The following is an 18705-nucleotide window of genomic DNA, read 5'->3' as shown; positions in this document are numbered from 1 at the left end:
GATGTAGCTATGATCCAGCCAATCAGCATGCTTTCCACATTCCCTTTAACCAAACTGTTGTGTCATGCATTCTCATTTTGCCCTGGTGCAGTCCGTGCACTCGGCCACGTTTTCTCTCTTCTCTTGTGTATGATTAATAAATGATGTTAATGCATTCCTAGTTATAGTAAAAGGTTCATTGTTTTTTTATTGGAAATGTAAGTTGATATTAACTGATGCTATTATATTGTGATACATCTTCTAATATTAAAAAAGCAAATAAATATTTGCGTTAAAGGTAAACTTAAATATACTTACATTTTAAATACTTAAATATACAGTCCCTCGTTAGATCATTTTTAAAAATTTTCCAATGGCATATGAAGTATTTCAAACAATTGCGCAATAATAACACAATTTGCTAATGACAGCCAACAAAGCTTCAGGTTAGCTCTCTTGAAGCACCGGTCACATTATTCACCTGGTCCAGCACATCAAACATTTAATGGGTCACCATTTTCCCCAAGCAGCCATGCGTTCGGAGGGCTATCCCAGCGAAAGGCAGTGGGCAGAAGTTATGAGCGGACCCAAGATAAATGGCGGACACCTAAGTTATATGCCATTTTGCAATCTGTCCGAACAATGAAAGAATGGACCCCTTCACTGTTTAAATAAATGGCAATTCTGTCACCCCCACGGAGTTACACAGACAGGTGAGGAGAAGCAGGAAGTCAAGCATCAAGTTTTGATTTAGCAGCAGCTACAACACATCTTAGAAACCACCCATTAAACTATGTAGATCACTATATATAGTGTGTACCGCACATTTAAGGTTGATTTGCTTTATGACACCAGTGCTACTTCTGTAGGTTATATCAGCCATCAAATCTGATTTGTTAGGTATTGTTTACATTATTTATTCATGTTTTATTATTGTTATTATTGATCCTTAATTCATATTTTCATAATTAATTATTTTCTTCAATAGCTGATTTATTCTCATACATATTTCACTCTCGTAAATTACTTGCATGTTCAATAAATAGTGCTCTGCTGGCTGTACACATTCAACAGTGAATATGACCAAACCTCACAACGTTTGCTAAGTGGGATTATGATGGTACCTTAAACTACGGGTGGACAAGGAGGACTATATCTGTTTCTGGATTTAATGCTAACTTCTGTTCCTAATTATACAGTTAGCCAAGCCTTAAGTGTGATCTGACATTTTAGATACATTTATGGATGAGAATCACAACTGATAATTATTTTGTGTTCGTATATGAAATGTTTACTGTGGTATAATCTATGGGTGAACTGGTGTTTGTGTATAGAAGTAATTACCTAAAAGAGTCAGAGTAATTGGTGGATATGAAAATAAGTTGCTGGCCCTTCAGGAATGGAGTTGTTCACCCTGCTTTTTATTCTAGATTTATATCTGGGCCGTATTGGAGTGTATAGTGTAGTATAATCATATGGCTGTGACTATATAGGCTACCATGGCCACGTATTGTGACTGCAGGACTACATTGGTGTGTGAGAGATTGATCTTTGAGGAATTGCTTAGCTGATTACATGCCATTAATCATCCCATGTTGTTGGTGTGCTTTATTTGCAGTTGTATGCTTCCCCACATCCCCTTTATCTTTGAAAATGCACCTCCCCTTCTTGAATTGCATGCGTTATGGTCCATTGAAAGTAAGCAAGATTTGTAGTTGGATAACAAAAGAAAGATCCCTGTTCCAGTGATCGATCTACAGCCCTGTCATTCCTGGGTTATATCACAAACTCAACAGGCAATTATCCCATGTGAAGTTCTCAGCCCAGTCAAGCCCCCAGAATCCCCAGTGGCCTTACACGGAGCAGCAGTCTGATTAGCTACTGAATCAAGGATCTCAAGAAGGAACCCGCCATGACATTCAAGTTCAAACCTCATCTTCAGTGTATGAATGCAGAGAATTTAATTTAAAAAAAAAAAATTGTGAGACAAATACCTGTGTGGGTCAGGATATTTAGTGGCCTTTATAATTTTGTTTTGCTACATGAGCCCGTCAGTTCCCTTTTCTGCTATTTCGTAGACAATGACCTAATGAATCTAGTTATTTTTATTCCAAAGTGACACGCTGTACCTCATTTTCCTCCTGCAACTGCTTGTGGATATCCCTGAAAAATATCGCATTTACTTAATAAGAATCAGTCAACTGCATTTTGATCAAACGATCTGTGCCAGCATGTCAAAACATGCGGTCCCTTTAAACTTCAATTGCACCTTCTCATAAGATGTGATTTTTAGAAATCTGATACATTCTTGGTAAGTTATTCAACTATAATTGGAATCTGGATATCTTCCTCATCGCTAATTGCAGATAAAACCTTGTTATAGCTTTAGATGTAAGGTTAATCAGCTTCTATGTGCTTTTCGTGTAATTTCCAACAGTAAGGCTCTATTTGGAATGAAATTGCATAAACTCAGAAAATATTAATATTAAATATTTGTTGCAGTGTTTGCTTGCCTGAAGGCAAAGATAATTCTCTGTATGACCAGTAACTTTCATCATCTGCTATTTCAACCAAAGATTCAGTTCATGTTTGTGTCCTATAATGGTGATATAAAGGGATGGCAAATATATCCTCAATATAGTTGCTCACTCTCATACCTTCCGAACATCTTATGATGCCTTCTCTATTCCATGCATTTTGTTGTCACTAAACTAAAGAAATAATTCCACATATTAAATTAAAGAGCGGACTTTGATTGTCCAGCTAAGGGGCTGTTGAATTTAAGTGCATGAGGTATATCCCAATGCCACAATTGCCATGGACTTGTTATCTAAATGGGACTTAAATCCTATTTTTAGCACTTCAATTTCAAGGGGGAACGTTAAATCCAGGTTAAGCGGAAATACCAATGGCAATTTTGAAAAGTGGTCAGTGAACCCGCGGGTGCTACTTAATCCATTGCTAACCAGAGATCATAAAGAATTCCCTTATGCTGGCTCCCAGAGGAGTGCGCTCTCTTCCTCAATTAAGGTTGTTGAAATGTGTTTGAGTTCAACAATATATTTTCTCCTCAAACTTGTGCAACGCAATGCGGATTCGACTTGGCATCTGCTTTGTCTGATTGAATTTTTAATTTTCCCACAGCTGGTTTAGTTTCAAAGACCAAATAGCAGAGGTGGAAAGTCCAGGTGTCAGAAATTAAAAAGTCCTACGAAGTGTTTTTTTTCACCCATGACCTCAACTGATTTCACTAATTAGCTCAACCCCCCTGGCTGAAGATTGTACTAAATAGCAAATTCAGGTGGTTGGAACAAAATACTGGAGAGGACTTTTACTTCTGAATCTGGATTTTCCACCTCTGCCAAATTGCAACTTTTTGAGCTATTAGGACCCAACTGATTTCATCTGTCAGCCTGTAACAGAGTCAATTAAAAAAATACAACTTCTTTCCTCAGGATGCATTTCTCATGTTGCACATTACAGAGAATGAAACCATAGGCTGATCTGACTGGTGAAATGTACTGGGATGTGAATATGAAGCGTCTTCATTGTGTGCTTAACTATTTATGACACATTATCACCTTAATATGGCCAATTGGCATTAAATGTGTCTAATCAAGAAGAATTAGCAGCTTGTTACAATTCAGAGGTTGCAGTAATGCTCGGAGTGAAAACCAGCATAATGGGTCCCCAGGACAGAGTTTGGGAACTACTGCCTTAGAATCGTAACATAACTATGACTGGTTCAATTAGCTTGGGATGTGGATATTTACCAGCGAGATCCCTGTATGCTTTGGTGTGTTGTGTGGATTACAAGAGCCACAGTTCAAGTCAAGTTGCGAAAAATATAACCCATGGATTTCAAGGTGGGTTGTTTTATGGTTGTATTTCATGTAAAACTGTTGCTTACAGCCAAATCTTTCGGCATTTAAACATTGCAGTGCATGCACCGTATGTGAAGAGAGTGGAAGACGAATCCCCTCCGTGCAGTTTAACCCTATAATCATAATAGAACCAAAGCTTCACGTGTTTGTCAGCCATGTCAGTTTAGTTTTTCCCATCGTCCTCTCTGCTAAAATCTGCAGGCATAGAAACGTAGCATTTTTCTACCAAGGTGCAGGTATTCCTTAAGTGCATCTGGTGCATACTGCTCGGTTCTTTTCATTATACATTGCTCTGTGTATTAGTGTGTAATGTTCCTCTTTATCTGTATGGCAGGCCTACAAAACAAATGGTTTCGAGTGGTAAATCAATACAGCTTCCCTTGTGTTTTCTTGTTATAATTTCAAGGATAACGCACCTTACTCACCTACTCCCTTTCTTTTCTGTGTGTGTAATACACAAACAATGAATTGTAAACATTATTATGGACTTTCTACCGTTTGAGTTTAGTGAATTTAAATCCTTTTGTGGGAGGGGGGCGGGGGGGATGTGGCTGTTTTTATTTATTGTTATAAAAGGCACAGAGAGCATTGATCAGCTCTCAAAAGCCAAGGCATTGTAGGGAAATTGACCGTAGTTGATTGTGAGGATGTGAGCTGAAAAATCTAAAGATTTCAAGGAAATGCATCAAAAAATATTAGAAGCTTAACATCATGTAACTGATGCATTGTCCATACAAAAATGTGTTTTCTGGTTTAATTAAGTTGACATCACTATTATACACTGGTATTATTTTATCTGTGGACTATCTTGTATTCAGGTCTGTGACCAGCACCATAAAATCTAGAGACTGCCCAGACCATGCCAGGGGGTAACTAAAGCTTCTTGTGCAAACAATAAAGTAATTGCTGGAGTAGATGATATGGTGTTTACAAGTGAAGTTCCCATGTATTTTCCATCAGCATTCTTTTACATTCTTACTATCCAGCCTCAGTGAAAGCCATACAGCGACATGCCTGTGTGCCTCTGTTTACATTTCCATGAGGTCACAGTCAGAATCAGAGCCATTCAGCTCCTGGCAGTGAACTCTCCGTTGGTAAAATCAGTTTTTTTTTTTTTTTGCAGCAACAATGATTTATAAAGCTATTGTTGCACAGATACAGCAGCGTATAAATACATAATCCCAAAGGCCACAGCATCAGCCAGAATCCCATGCATTTATATCTCGGTCATATCGAGAAAGAGGAATATTTATTCTGTTCCGCAAAATATTTCACGCACATTTTCTGTGGCTTTGTGATTATGCCTGCAGTGGGAAGCAAGAAGAAGTATTGTGTAATGAGCATATAGGATTCTTGGATCTTTGCTTTAGGTAAAGTCTCCTCAATCTATAAACTCATCACCCGAGACAGGAAAAAAAAGAGGCTTCTCCCTCAATGTGGGTTTTAACTGCATTTTCATCCTTTCTATTTCATGTTCTGATAATGTCTTGATATGTGGAAAATGATCAGTCTAATCTGGAGATATAATTAAGTGTTGGGATGCTTTCATTATGAGTGAGAATTATTACCCCTCAGGTACAAACATCGGGTAAAGGGGGTAGCTGGAGAAGCCATCATTAATATAACCTGGGACTGCTATTTAACCCAAATTCAATTCACTTGAAAGCCTCTTAGGGGAGAGACTCTGCTGTAGAGGCAGATATTAATCAGACCCCCCTCTTCCCCCGCACCCCACCCCCCACCTCCCCCTTCCTCTCTTAAAGGGAAGGCAAATACAGAGTTTAATTACTGCCCTGCTTGGATAATATCCTACCCTTATACTGTCAGGTGTGAGCTGTGGAATTCCCTCAGCAGAACAAAAGCAATAGGATTATTAAATGCCGCCCAATTAGAGAGGTAATGCACAGTGTGTACTCAAACAGTCACCCTTTGCTGCTCAGTCGCTTTTGTGGTGCCGATTTTAAACATTAACGATTCCAATTAGTACATGCAAATATTTACTGCGAAGTGGCATCTCTGATTTATCGCTGAAAGTTCACTCCTCCGCCTAAAATATTCCTTTAAGTTACACGGCATATGATGTCAGCTCATTAAGCCTTTCCGCTGTGCACATGTGCACCACAGAAGAAGAAGAAGTCTGCCGCGAACTAATCAGAGTCAAATTATGTGATGATGAAAGAGAGAAGCTAGCAGGGATTGTGTACAGCATCTATCTCTGCTGGTCCTGGGTTGAGGAATACGAGTCTGTGGTAGACACAGGGTTCTAGGGGAAGAAAGGGTCATTAAGTTCTAAGGTAAATGGAGAAAGGGACAGAGATGGTCTTGCCCAAAGAGGCCGGGATTTTATATCCAATGCCGCGCTGTCCAGCAGCATAATTATTCATGAGCGAGTGCGCAGTGAAATGTCTTCCCAGCAAAACCTGTTCCAGACCTCCCTGCCCCCCACCACTGGGAGAGAGAGAGAGCGAGGGAGGGAGAGAGAGAAACAGAGAGAGGTGCCAGCACTACTGCAGGGTTTCTGCAAACAGACAGGTCCAGGGCTGTGACAGCTCTGAAGCCAGACAGGAAGGTCCTCATCACACCTGGACTTTGAGCATAAAACTGATGATTTAAAAAAAACAAATGAAAAGCAGGATAGCAGTCTTTAATGAACATATGGCAGGCTAGACCTCCAAAACTGCGTGATTTAATACATAACCGTAGTAATCTAAAAGGCTAAATTGTACTTTAATATATGAAAAGGAATTTGAGATATTGTTTTCTTCTGATAAAAGGGGATGTGGTTTGGTTTGACGTAGACCAAAGTGAACAGTGCCAAGTTCATCATAGGTAGCTAGCAATAATGGCTTAAATAAATCCAGCAATCCAACAATATTAAAGATTTTCTTCTTTTTTTTTTAAGTCAGCCGTGTTATTCCTTATCTGTATGTAAATGTATCTTGCTACATCTGAACAAGATCGGCCACAATTTTAATGTCAAAATATTTACTTCAAATAAAAGTCGATTCACTGTTAAAACCATATGTTCAACATCAAATTACCCATCTAACGATCTAACATTGAGTTGACTGACAGACTCATACCATACCATTTTATTCCAATGAGATAGATAAGTAAAACAGCCAATTCAATTTTGTATTTGAATGAATTTTGTATTTCGCTTGCCAGTTTGATTGACGTAACAAATCAAAACTATAACGCTACGACATTTGCTAACCATTACATGGCTTGTACCAGCTCTCATGTTAATCAGTACAACAAACAAGAAGATGTTTGTTTAAATTATGATGGGCAAGGTCCACAACCATATAACTTCAAACCAAGATGGCTACCACAACAAGAAGACAATCGGGCAAGAAGAAGATGACAAATCGATGGCCATCTGAGAGAAATGGAGCAGTGGTCTGTCTGCGAGCTGGCCAAACATCCCAGGTAGCCTGTGACTCCAGTCCGGATCTGCACCAGTTCTAGCCCGGCAGCCTGACTTTGGGCCAGAATTGCTGTGGATCCGGCCCCGAGTCACAGGCTATCTGGGACCATGGTGAGTGAATGGCATTCAGTGGGCTAGATACAGTACTAGCTACTGTAGCTAACTTTAGCTAACATTATTGTTAAGGTGACTCTATCTATAAGGTTATTTAAACTAGCTCAATCGCCACTCTCTGGAGGTCTAGCTAAGCAGTGTGTGTCTGCTAAAGTTCATGGCTAGTGTAACCCTTCTTCCCGGTTTGGCAAATGATTGAGGTCAAGTGCATTTACTGAGTAAAAGACACATGGACAGTTGTCACTGTAAAATAGTTCGAAAGAACTTCTCCAGGTTTATACCAGCAACAATCTCTTCAAACCACAAAACAGACTTCATATACAATACTGAGACCCAGACACTGGTGTATTTTCAAACCTTTGTTGTGTCTTAACAGTCTCAGTAACAGTTGAAAATATTTCACTCCAAATATGTCGCTAAAATATAGTATAGGGCCTAAGGAACTGGGAAATGTTGTTCTAAACCGAATGGTGAACTGAATCTACTATATAAACAAAATCAAATACGAGGTAATCATTTTTTTCCCCATACATGTGTGGGGATGTATGGGAGGGCAAATGGCAGGTGATAATAATGACTTGTAGGCCAGTGAACCAACTGTCATTCCATGCATGAAAGGGCAGCTGAGGGACTTTGACGGTTTTGACAGCGTTCTCCTTGCTCTACGTCACAGCCTGTGTTGTGAAAAATTAAAATTCAATGTTTAATGGGAGGCGTGGCTTACTCAGCTAATAGGATTAGACTGTGTCTGCTCTAGTAGTCCGAAAAATTAATATATTCAATTCAGTTTAAAAAAAATATATTGTCATATTGCAAACATTCTACTTTCATTTAAAAAACAGCCCGGCAATATTCTCTTTAACATTGTGTTTTGAGACTGATCACTGTGCTGCTTTGTTTTTTGTGGGCTTTGAACTGATGAATACATTGATGAATATGAGGCTTCTGTTACAATCCCTGTTGAAGGATGCAATAATATCCCGAAGAGATGCAAGAATTCTTATTAATAAATGAAACGTGCACCTTTTGATGTTATAATTCCCACTGAGGCGGAGATGGCAGAAGCACCTCCTCCTGTGTCCTTTAAGACGACCACCGCTGGTTTTGTCAAACAGTGCGACAGTCAGCCCCCATGGCCTGGGCTCCATGTGACCGAAATGAAAGCAGGATTGATGTCCTGCTCACTCTTCCCTGCGGCTCTCCCTCTGGACAGTATTGTCTGTACTATACTATGGCCCTACTGTACACAATCAATTATTTTAGCAGACCTCCCCTCTCCTACCCCCGTGTTTCCCGGCCACATCGCTGGGGGGAAGACTAAGAGAGCCTCCAGAAATACGCCCCCCCCCTCGAGATTCCCCTCGCATTCACCGGGGGGGGCTCTGAGGAAACGGAACACGTGTCGCGCTCTGACATCACGCGCCGTTCCTTTAATGGGCCACACTCCACCGTCGGAACACTGCGGCGAGCAGAAGCTCCGGTCCCCCCCCCCCATCCCGTGCCTTTGATGTCTGAGAGCTGGATTCCGGTCGGCGTGCGGAGGGCCGTTGTCTAACGCCGGAGCGCATCTGGAGCGCCTCGTCCTCCTCTCGTGTCTCGCCCTTTGCAGTCGATCCGGGAAACGACACCGGGCCGGCTAATGGCGCATCAGCCACTTGCGTCCGCGCGCGTGCGCACGCTCGCTCCCTCTTACATCACAGCGGCGAGTCTTTGGGCCCGCACGGGACTGCGGGTCTATGGAGACCCATCGCTGTAAGCAAGTAAGGGAATGGGAATAATGGGCGCAGCTGTGATTTAAGGCATCATCCACTCCGCGCGACAAGCACACAACAGGATTTCTTTAACATTACGCAGGCGTGCCGAATGGCTCCTCGGTGCATCTCGCAAATGACAGTCGCAGACCGCGGCGCTACAATAGTCGAGGGTGTTGATTAGTGAGAATTACATCGGTCACATAAGAACGCGACGGATAATTTTTACAAGGTACCGAGCCGTCCTTTGCAGCGCACTCCGCAGAGCTGACGTTAATTGAAAGTGAAACCATTCATGTAGCGAAAATAAAAATGAATAAATAATGGTACCTGAGAGGGACACGAGGAGAAAATGCGGGTCAAATTTTGAATCTGGCAATTATTTTTCTGATTATCTCCTGCAGCATTGTCTGTCTGGGTTTTATTTATTAATTTTTTTTATACCCCCCATCTCTTCAGGCATATTCAGCGAGGGCAATCCATTTGCTGCTCAGTTTTTGTCATTATTTGCAAATATGAATTAGGATAGCCCACTGTGTTCTAATCTGGACGGGGCACGGTGATTTGCCCCCATGTATTATTCATCCGTGGGACGGCAGTGGTAATGGAAAGATGCAGAGATTCACCTCGGGGCTGGGCCTGACCCTGTTATTTTGATTAGTGGGTAGTCCCGTATCTTTGGGTCCACTGCAGACAGCTTAATTTATGTGCGTGGCCGCATGTGTGAGAGGCAAAGGCGGGCTGGAGAGGGGCTGTAATTTGTATTGATTTGTAATGGAGGATAGCGAAGGAAGAGAAATTAGAGATTGCGACTCCCTCCTTGGGAAGCCCGTCAGTCTTTGCGGCATTTGTCCCGGTAGCCCCTTCACCCCTTACCGGGTTTGGCGGCGTCCGCGGCGCGTTTGGACTGGTTGCCGGGACACGGTGCCGCACTGCCGGCGTTAGCGCCGAGCGCATGGAGCCCTGATCCAATAAACCGGAGCAGAACAGTACACATAAACAGACCTCCTCCTCTGTCTAGTCTTGATATGCCCTAGATGTGTAACCCTTGATTTGTGTCCTCCTTATGTGTGTGTGTGGGTGGTGAAGAGCTGGATTGGATCCCCTCTAGCTTGAAGAGTTTAGAATAGTCTTTCTACAATGTGATGGGAGAGCCTTTTCTCCTAATCGTAGGCTTGTGCTCCGCCCCTCTCCCCAGCTCCAACCAATCAAATCATAGACATCAACTAGCAGTGGTTAGTATTTAGAGTATTTGCATCACGTGCAACACAATGACTGATAGAAATCAGAAATCAAATAATAAACAATGGGTGCTGATTCCTAAAACGGGGATTCAGTTGGAATGGAATCTGAAATACAGTCATGCAGTGCCGTCAAATCAATATTCTCTCTACCTTTCAAATATTAATTTCTAAATAAAATGACACCAAGCACTGAATTCTAAGTAAAAATGTACACCAAATCACTGATTCAGTCTAACCTGTGACTGGCAATAACATGTCTTGGCGAAATGGAAGCTCTCTGTTCACATTACAGCTAGAAGGTTTTTCCAATTACAGCCCCATTTCATTGCTTCCTTGGAACCTTGAGTAATTAATGAGCTTTTATGCTGTGATCTGATCTTAAACAGAATTGAACACATTTGATAACCAAAATGGAGGTTGTGAATGCCTTTTCTGTGAGGAAATTTAATTATCTCCAAGGATATGCTGACGCCAGATCTTCAACTGCCAATAAATTCAGTTTTATGTATTCTTCCTTTTCCTTCTTTTTTGCAGTTTGCACTAATTGGAAAATAACTCACATGGAAGAACAATTTGTTTCAGAAGTTGGAGGTATCCTGTATTGTTTAATGTTTCACAGCAGTACCTTTTATTAGATCAGGTTAATGTTGTGCTCCAGCAGTTCTAATGAGCGGCTCAATATCTTACTGTGTGATGCAGCGAAGAAATGGAATCATCTGTGTGTTTGTATTTAACCAGCTAAACCTGAGGAACGTGCAATTGCCATAAGTATAAAAGCATCCCCGCAGCTATAAATATATATGCTATAAACACACTGCAATCACAGCACTGAATAGATGACATTTGGAATTTTGTAATAATTTTTCACAGGGCCAAATGCTTCTTTGTCTGTTTTATCTGACATTTTAAAAATTAAAAACAAGTGTGATTATATGTGTGGCACCTCGCTGCTGTTTTAGTGGATGATTTTTCTTTTGGGTGGGTTGGGAATGATGATTCATAATAAAATACCCATCTATATATTTGATTGAGAAAGCTTATAACAAATATTTGAGGAATTATTTGTAATGCAATTCTTATGATCATTATATTTATCACTGTTCCTTTTGTCATTTTAATTCATCTATTTTCTATCAACTATGTTGTGGTACCTGACTTATAATATTCACCATTGTGTTTATTTTATCTCTTAGCTGAATAAACATTATGCCAGGTAAAAATATGGGCATTCAATAACACACTCCATTTAATCTAAAAGACAAGGTTCTCCCTGTAGCCTGGTGGTTCAGTTCAATCTTAAGTAGTCATTCATATATAGTGTCCACATTTTTGTAAAGCTAAAAAATCACATTTCACATATTCCAATACAATGGCCACTTACATGTTAATAATGAATAATATCCAAACATCATGTTTATATTTTTGAGAAGTTAGGCCATCCTGTGGAAGATAAGTCGGCGAGACATAGGCTACCAGATTTGAACTAAAGTAGGAGGATTGCAGGAAATTCACCCCAAACCCCCTGCACACTGCGACTGACATTTTTCTGCGTGTTTTCTTGATGTAACATGAACTGCACCGCTTCACAAGAAACTCCACTTTGTATGAATTCTGCACTACACTCTCTTATTGCAGTGACCATAGCAACCAGGAACATGAGCTGATATGGAAATGTCATTTTTAGTTGTGATGTGCTGGAAGTCCTTGTTTAACAGTCGGTGTGAGAGAGGGGCAAAGAAGGCGGCTTCTGCCTTTAAAGGAGTGTGGGCAGATTTATCAGCACAGGATGGTTTTTCTTCAATCACACACATTATGTAATTATTATATTTATCCACCAACTGTTTAAATTATGTCTGCTGGGCATTTTTTAAAAGGGCTTAATAAATAAATAGACGATTTATATAGACGACCCATTGCCGGGAAAAACATATTTTCAACACCTTTGCTTCAGGCTGTTCGCAGTGGTGATCCCCTGTACACATTGTACAGACACTTGTGCACAACGCCTGCATCCTCATCTCATCAAATATTTTAAGATAATTATTGCGCTGGGCAGTAAAATAATGGATTCTCGACTGGAGCATTATGGAGCCGTACATTCCTGTAAATTGTAGCCGCGTATGGATTATGCCTAATCTATTTCCCCCCCCATGCCTCCTTAACAATGCAATTCTGATGGGGGTGTTTAGCCGAGTGCTTAGCAGGACACAGATAAGGACATGCCTCTCCTGGAAAGCAGTTCAACCATGCCTTACTCCTCCTTAAGCCCGTGAAAATCCTCATTGCCAAGGATACCGGCAATGGGATTGAATGGGAAGGAGGTGGAGTGGGGGGAGGGGGGGGTGGAGCGGCAAGGAGCGAGAGAGGAGGGGTACAGAGTCGAGACTGGATGGGGGGGGGTGTTCTATTAGGAGGAATGTGGTAGTGATGTATAAGGTAGGGGTGATGTGGCCTGCAGACTGCTGCCTGAGTGCTGCTGCTGCTGCCTCTGCTGCTGCTGCTGCTGCTGTGCCTGCTGAATGAGACTAGGGGAGAGCTGCTGAGGATTCTGATCCCCCACTCGGATACCCCTTTGCCTTGCGAACAGGAGGAGAGCCGGAGAGAGAGAGAGGAGGCTTATTCCGAACCGTAACCGGCCGCGAGGGGCTCCGAACGCCAGACGGGAGGGAGAAGAGCAGAGGACTTCAGGTGTGGACAACCCGTCAGAGGGAGAGGGGGAGAGAGAGAGAGGAGGAAGAGCGCTTTCGTTCTGGGCTATCGGCAGAAACACCGGCGAGAGGTAGGGGGCTTCTGCCGATGTGCTGCGTCGTTGGGCGTTTGTAGGAGTGCGCTGGAGGGGTGGGTGGGGGGGGGGGTGGTTGTCCTGGGGTACGCTGTTGCTCAGGAAGAGAGAGTCATTGAGAGAGATCGGTGCTGGAATGCTTTGACACGCAACTGAGACAGGACATCAGTCAGAGTGACAGGTGCAGCGCTCTCACTGAAAGCTGTCTGAATCCATGTTCTCCCTTGCCTCGTCGAGATGGGGGTTAAATAGAGAATTTTTTTTTTTTTGGGGGGGGGGGAATATAAGAGGGGTCAAGGGAAATTTAACTGGAGGACAGCTGCTCCTGTAAGGAGGTGTGTGTACGTGTGTGTGTGTCTCATGACCCAGAGCCTGCAGATTACACATCTCACACACTGCTCGTCTCTACTCCTCTGAAGTTGGTCATAGGAGGATATGGGAAATTGATGACTGAGAGGCAGTGTCTGATTTTCATGCGTTATGCAAGGCAGTTTTTACATTTTTACAAGAGACAGATATTCACACATTTCATAGAGATGCAAATGAAAAAAATTAAACTCTAAGAAACAGAAACGTAACGAGCTATTTTTGGCAGGGCGCAGAATCAGATTTGTCGTCAGGGGAAAGAGAAGCAGTAATTAATAACCGAGAGAAGCTGTCGCACTGTGTGGGTGTGAGTGAGTGCGCACACGTCCGTCAGGCAGCACGTTACCGCTTGCACTTCTGCTGATGCAACAGGAGAAGTTCTTTTCCCCGGCAGTTTAGATGCCTGTCTGGTCTCCACGGTGGTCCGTGGCGAGGCTGGCGGGTTTGTCCTGCGTGAGATCGGCACGTTTTCCCGCTCGCGTAAAGAAACGGGCTGGGACAGCCCGCGCCTGCTTGTCGTTGCCCGTTGTTGTACGCGGTGTGAAGAGTCCAGGGTGATGGATGCTGCGTGCTGTGCGGCGACGCTGCTCCCGTCTGATCCATGCAGTACTGCCGGCCAGGACTGTGGGCATGGGGGGCTGATCAGCCACTCTGAATGGACCATCTCCTTCGATGCGGGCACCTGAGAGAGCACAAAGAGGATTATTCCTGGTGCATCAGACGCCTGCTTGTTCACTGTCAAAAATCGGAAACCGTATTCTGAGTTGCCCACCCCCATCCCCCCATCCCCCTCATCCCCGCCTCCCCTCCATCACCGGTTACTCACATCATCTCTGATGAATGTGTTTTTATTTTGCCTTGCCTGAAATACAAGCGTGTTTAAATGTAATTCTGTGTACATGAAAGAATAAGGGATTCCCCTCACACTCCTTCCCGCTCACGTATCTGCTCCCTGTTATATTTAATTTTCTACAGCAGCAGCAGGATGCCTCGTAGCCCCTCCCTCAAAGCTAGAAAAGGAGGGGGGTGTGCTTGTGGTATGAAGCAGTGGTTAATGAAGGCTGGGTCGTTGGTCGATCACTCTGAATTCCATTGCTCACCGCATTCCTGTCTATTGATTGTTTAAAGGGAAACTCGCTTCCCTTTGATTCTGCTCCTATGGCTGTTCCGGTTAAACACTGAGATACCGGTGGCCTGTTGTTGGCATATATGTATGCATTAAAGCGCAGTGCTGAATATGAATGAAATGGTGATGCATCACTGGTGTGGCTGTTCCTGATTTTACGGCATTGTATGGTGCCACACGACACTGGCAGGTTGTGTACAGCCATCGTACGTTCAGGACCGTAGTGTGTCTGTGCTTCCCCCCCCCCCGTATCTGCATATATTCATTAGCACGCACGTTAGCGTGCCCTAACGCTGCTGCAGCTCCTGCATGATGCAGCAAAAATGAAAAATTCCAAGGCTCAGCACTGAATGTTTCCCGCACTCAGATAAAGCACGGTTCAAGCAAGGGCCATTAGCATTGCAGGTATTCCAAATGAAACACGGACACGCAACAGGTTTTTTTTACGGTCCGTGGAAATGCATGTAAAAATGGAAATGTTGCAACCTTTTATTTTCTGTTGTTTTGAATTATGCATTTGGCCTTGTATGTCAGACTATATATTTAAAAAAAAAAAAAAAATCATTTTGTAATACAAAGCATGATGCAGATAGACAGGGAGCCTTCAGTGGCACTTGCTTCCCACCATGAATATTGCCAGAGGCGTGCATTTGGAACAGCTGGCTGTGTTTGGAGAGGAGAGCATGCTGTACTGTGCATTTATAACATTAACAAGGTAACAGAGTACTGCCAAGAATTTCTTCAAATCACTTGCAGTCATAAATGGTGAGAATGTACATGGGCCAGAATACATTTTCTTTTTCAATTTACAAGCCATCTCCGAAAGGTAAATGAAACGCTGCATCCCTGATCAGGTAAAAGCTTTTCCCGGATAGGTTTTTTTTTTTCGTTGGAAGAATTCCATTATCTGAGTGGGTGTTTGCATGAATCTCTGAATGTTGTTTCGCAAAAGCACTCAATCCAGTCCAGGTCTCTTTGTTTGGGTGTGTAGCACTTTGTGTGTGTTTCAGCAGGGGGGTACAGTCGCCTCGACTGAATCCTAATTGTAATTTTAAAGTGACTGTGGGAATCGCTTCTCCTCTCTGCCTGCTGTGACACTGAACCGCGTACGTTTCATCGACAGCAAGTGTATAAACCACAAGAACTTCAATCTGTAGGTAGCAGCAGTGTAGTATAATGGGTAAGGAGTGAGTCTTGTAACCTAAAGCTCGCAGGTTCGATTCCCCGCTAGGGCACTGCCGTTGTACCCTCGAGCACGGTACTTAACCTTGCTTCAGTATATGTCCAGCTGTATAAATGGATGCAATGTAAATGCTATAGAAAAAAAGTTGTAAGTCGCTCTGGATAAGATTGCCTGCTAAATGCCTGTAATGTGATGTATTCCTCAGCAAAGATCTAGTTTGATAGAGGTATAAAGGCATGGAGCAATAAACATGATAATGCCTTCTTTTACCTCTGGCCAATGGATATCGAATTAACATGTGCCCAAGTTATTTCTGCTGCTGTCCTGGCATGTGTAAAATGGGAATCAGAAAGCGTGGATGGATTAACGGGAGCCTGGGGCACCGTGAGAAGGATCCCCAACTTGCCCTACTCTGATGCACACTTAGCACTCATCCGCAGCTGTGTCCAGGTAGCAAGATTCAAGATTCAAAGACTTTATTGTCCAATAATGCAGGCAATAATGGAAATGTGTCTTTCGCTGGTGCATAGCTCACGTAGAGATATAATACGTATGAGAACATCAAATGCCCACAAAAGGACAACACAGTACATGTAGTAAAATCTCATGCAGTAAAAAGGTAAAATGCAGTAAAAAGTGGTGTACTAAACAGGAGTAGGAGTTAAAAGTTAAGAAGTAACTGGGTGTGACTTTATCAGTGACCCTCAGTGGCATTTCACTGCTGATGTTGTCCATAGGGATCATTTACCCTTAAAGATTCACCTGAAAATATGTAAAGCACGATTGCCTGTTCTTGTTTTTTTATGTGCCAGTCAACACTAACCTTTACAGAGGGCCCTTAAATCCACGGTAAAATTTTAAACAGCATGTATTCACAAACTATAAACAGACATTATCATACTAACATTGAACCAAAATTGAAAACTTCGCTTTGTCAACAACATATCTGAAACACTGTCTTTAAGAGTTCATGGAACGGTCTCTGTGTCACTCAATATCCATACAATGGTGATTTATAACAATTCACCAAGGTGACACCTGAATGATTACTGCAATGCTTTTTACTTATCATTGCATTATTATTCAAAGAAAGCCAAAATTCTATAGTGTATATTATGGAGAAGAGCCTACATTTTAAAATATGTTTTCCATTACGTCTAAATTACAGACTACAATTTGAGGATCAGATTGGGTAGTCAGAAAAAAATGTCTGTGCAGGTACTTATGAGCCAAAATTCTAAAACACATTTCAGTCTGTTTTCCATATTTCAATCTAGGAGCACAAAAGTATTCATTTTCACATTGATTCATGAAATGGTTATAATATGCCACCATTCTTGTCAGCATGTCCATAGAGGGGCAGGTGGTATTTTTGCTGTTGCTTTTCATGTTATGAATCACCTTAATGACACAAATATAAAAGTGGAAAACAGGATGTCAGCTCCTGCCATTGCCATGGAAACCTCCACATTGATTCTGCGGGTGATGTGTGGTGGAGTTGTCAGCAGGCCAACGGCAGAATGTGGATGTGATTGTGGCAATGTTCTAATGTTTTACACCTGTGATTGTGAGCATGGAAAGCCTGGAAGAATGTGCGCGTGAACCAGGTTGATGGACAACTTGGCGTACCCTGGTCAAAAATACCATATCTGCCATTGGTTTAATGCAAATGGGTTCCACTCCAAACAGCCTATATCTTGGGTAGCAAAACATCACCACCCCTGCATAAGATGGGCATATCTGTTTTCTGGAACCTCTGGGTGCATGAAGAAAAATGGTGGTAGAGATACCTGGACATTGCTGCGGCTCACAGACATTGAAACCGAAACTGGGAAAATGATTTTAGTTGGTGGAGTAGCGCTTTGTTAGTCATACAACATAAAATCTGTATAACACTACCATACGAACGCTGTAACACCTGTCATAGCCTATAACAACATAAGTGCTACGGCGTACTTATGATAGCATTATGTAGCCTTTATAACATAGCTGAACTAGTGTTATATTTTATGCAATATTTAAAGAGGTCTCAATCAGTTCTGATGTGATGGTTGGTGGAGCGGGCAAAGTGTCATCTCTGTTCTGTTGTGCTAGCAGACTCATTTGTAGGTGACAGTGTGGTGCTATGGGCTGTAATTCATTATGGGTGGACATTAAGCAGTTACTGATGGATCACTTGATACACAAACGAGGCTATTCAGCACACCTTTGTTTCTTATTTTATTTCCCAGTTTTAATTCTCAGTTGGACTAATAGACCCACCCCTTCTCACTTTTGCGTATGCGAGGCAGCTGACGTTGACGTCCTCTCACACTGCAGCCCTCCAGCAGAGCTGCACCGCCATTGGTCTGGAGGACTGCACAATTTAGGCACCTAGACAGCAGGGGCCCATCAGAGCAGACATTTTACTGTTGTGTGAAGAGGTAGGAAATACCCTGGCAGCTGAGACCCTCTCTCCCTGAGCGACGCATCTCCACTGTCCTGCTGGATTCCTAGCCACAGGCACAGTCAGGATTCAGCCGCGGTGAGAGAAAGTGACTTACAGTGGGGGGGAAAAAAACATGTCTCTTCCCGGTTTAAATGTGCTTTTAATCCTCACCTAAGTGGGTATTAATGCTGGCAAAGTGAAAGTGTGGAATACAGATCCAGCCTCCAGGAGGAATTGAGCTCAATTACAGATCTGCACAATACGCTGTGGTGGGGAAACACAGTGGGACGTACAGAGAGAGAGAGAGAGAGAGAGGGCTACGCTGTGGCCTAAGGTGAAGAGGCGGGCGCTGGCTGCATTATGGACTCGAACCCTCAGCACCACCACTCTTCATACATTCATTTAGGCCCACCTACTC

General features: G+C 42.6%; 1 protein-coding gene across 9 annotated transcripts in view; it reads left to right on the top strand.

The window, feature by feature from the left end:
- Positions 1-3480: 3480 nt before the first annotated feature.
- The window catches only part of dab1a (DAB adaptor protein 1a), a 288815-nt gene continuing 273590 nt past the window's right edge, over positions 3481-18705 (top strand). For 5 of the 9 annotated variants that reach the window (XM_064333517.1, XM_064333513.1, XM_064333515.1 and 2 more), the window contains exons 1-2: positions 3481-3845; positions 12990-13181. The gene's annotated coding sequence lies outside the window, so the exon portion shown is untranslated. The remainder of the gene's footprint in view (positions 3846-12989; positions 13182-18705) is intronic. The other 4 variants (XM_064333519.1, XM_064333521.1, XM_064333520.1 and 1 more) reach the window with 1 other exon arrangement.

This window comes from Anguilla rostrata, chromosome 4, assembly GCF_018555375.3.
Source record: "Anguilla rostrata isolate EN2019 chromosome 4, ASM1855537v3, whole genome shotgun sequence".
NCBI classification, from domain to species: Eukaryota; Metazoa; Chordata; class Actinopteri; order Anguilliformes; family Anguillidae; genus Anguilla; species Anguilla rostrata.
Note: the sequence above shows the minus strand (reverse complement) of the source record. Positions and strands in the feature narration are given on the sequence as shown.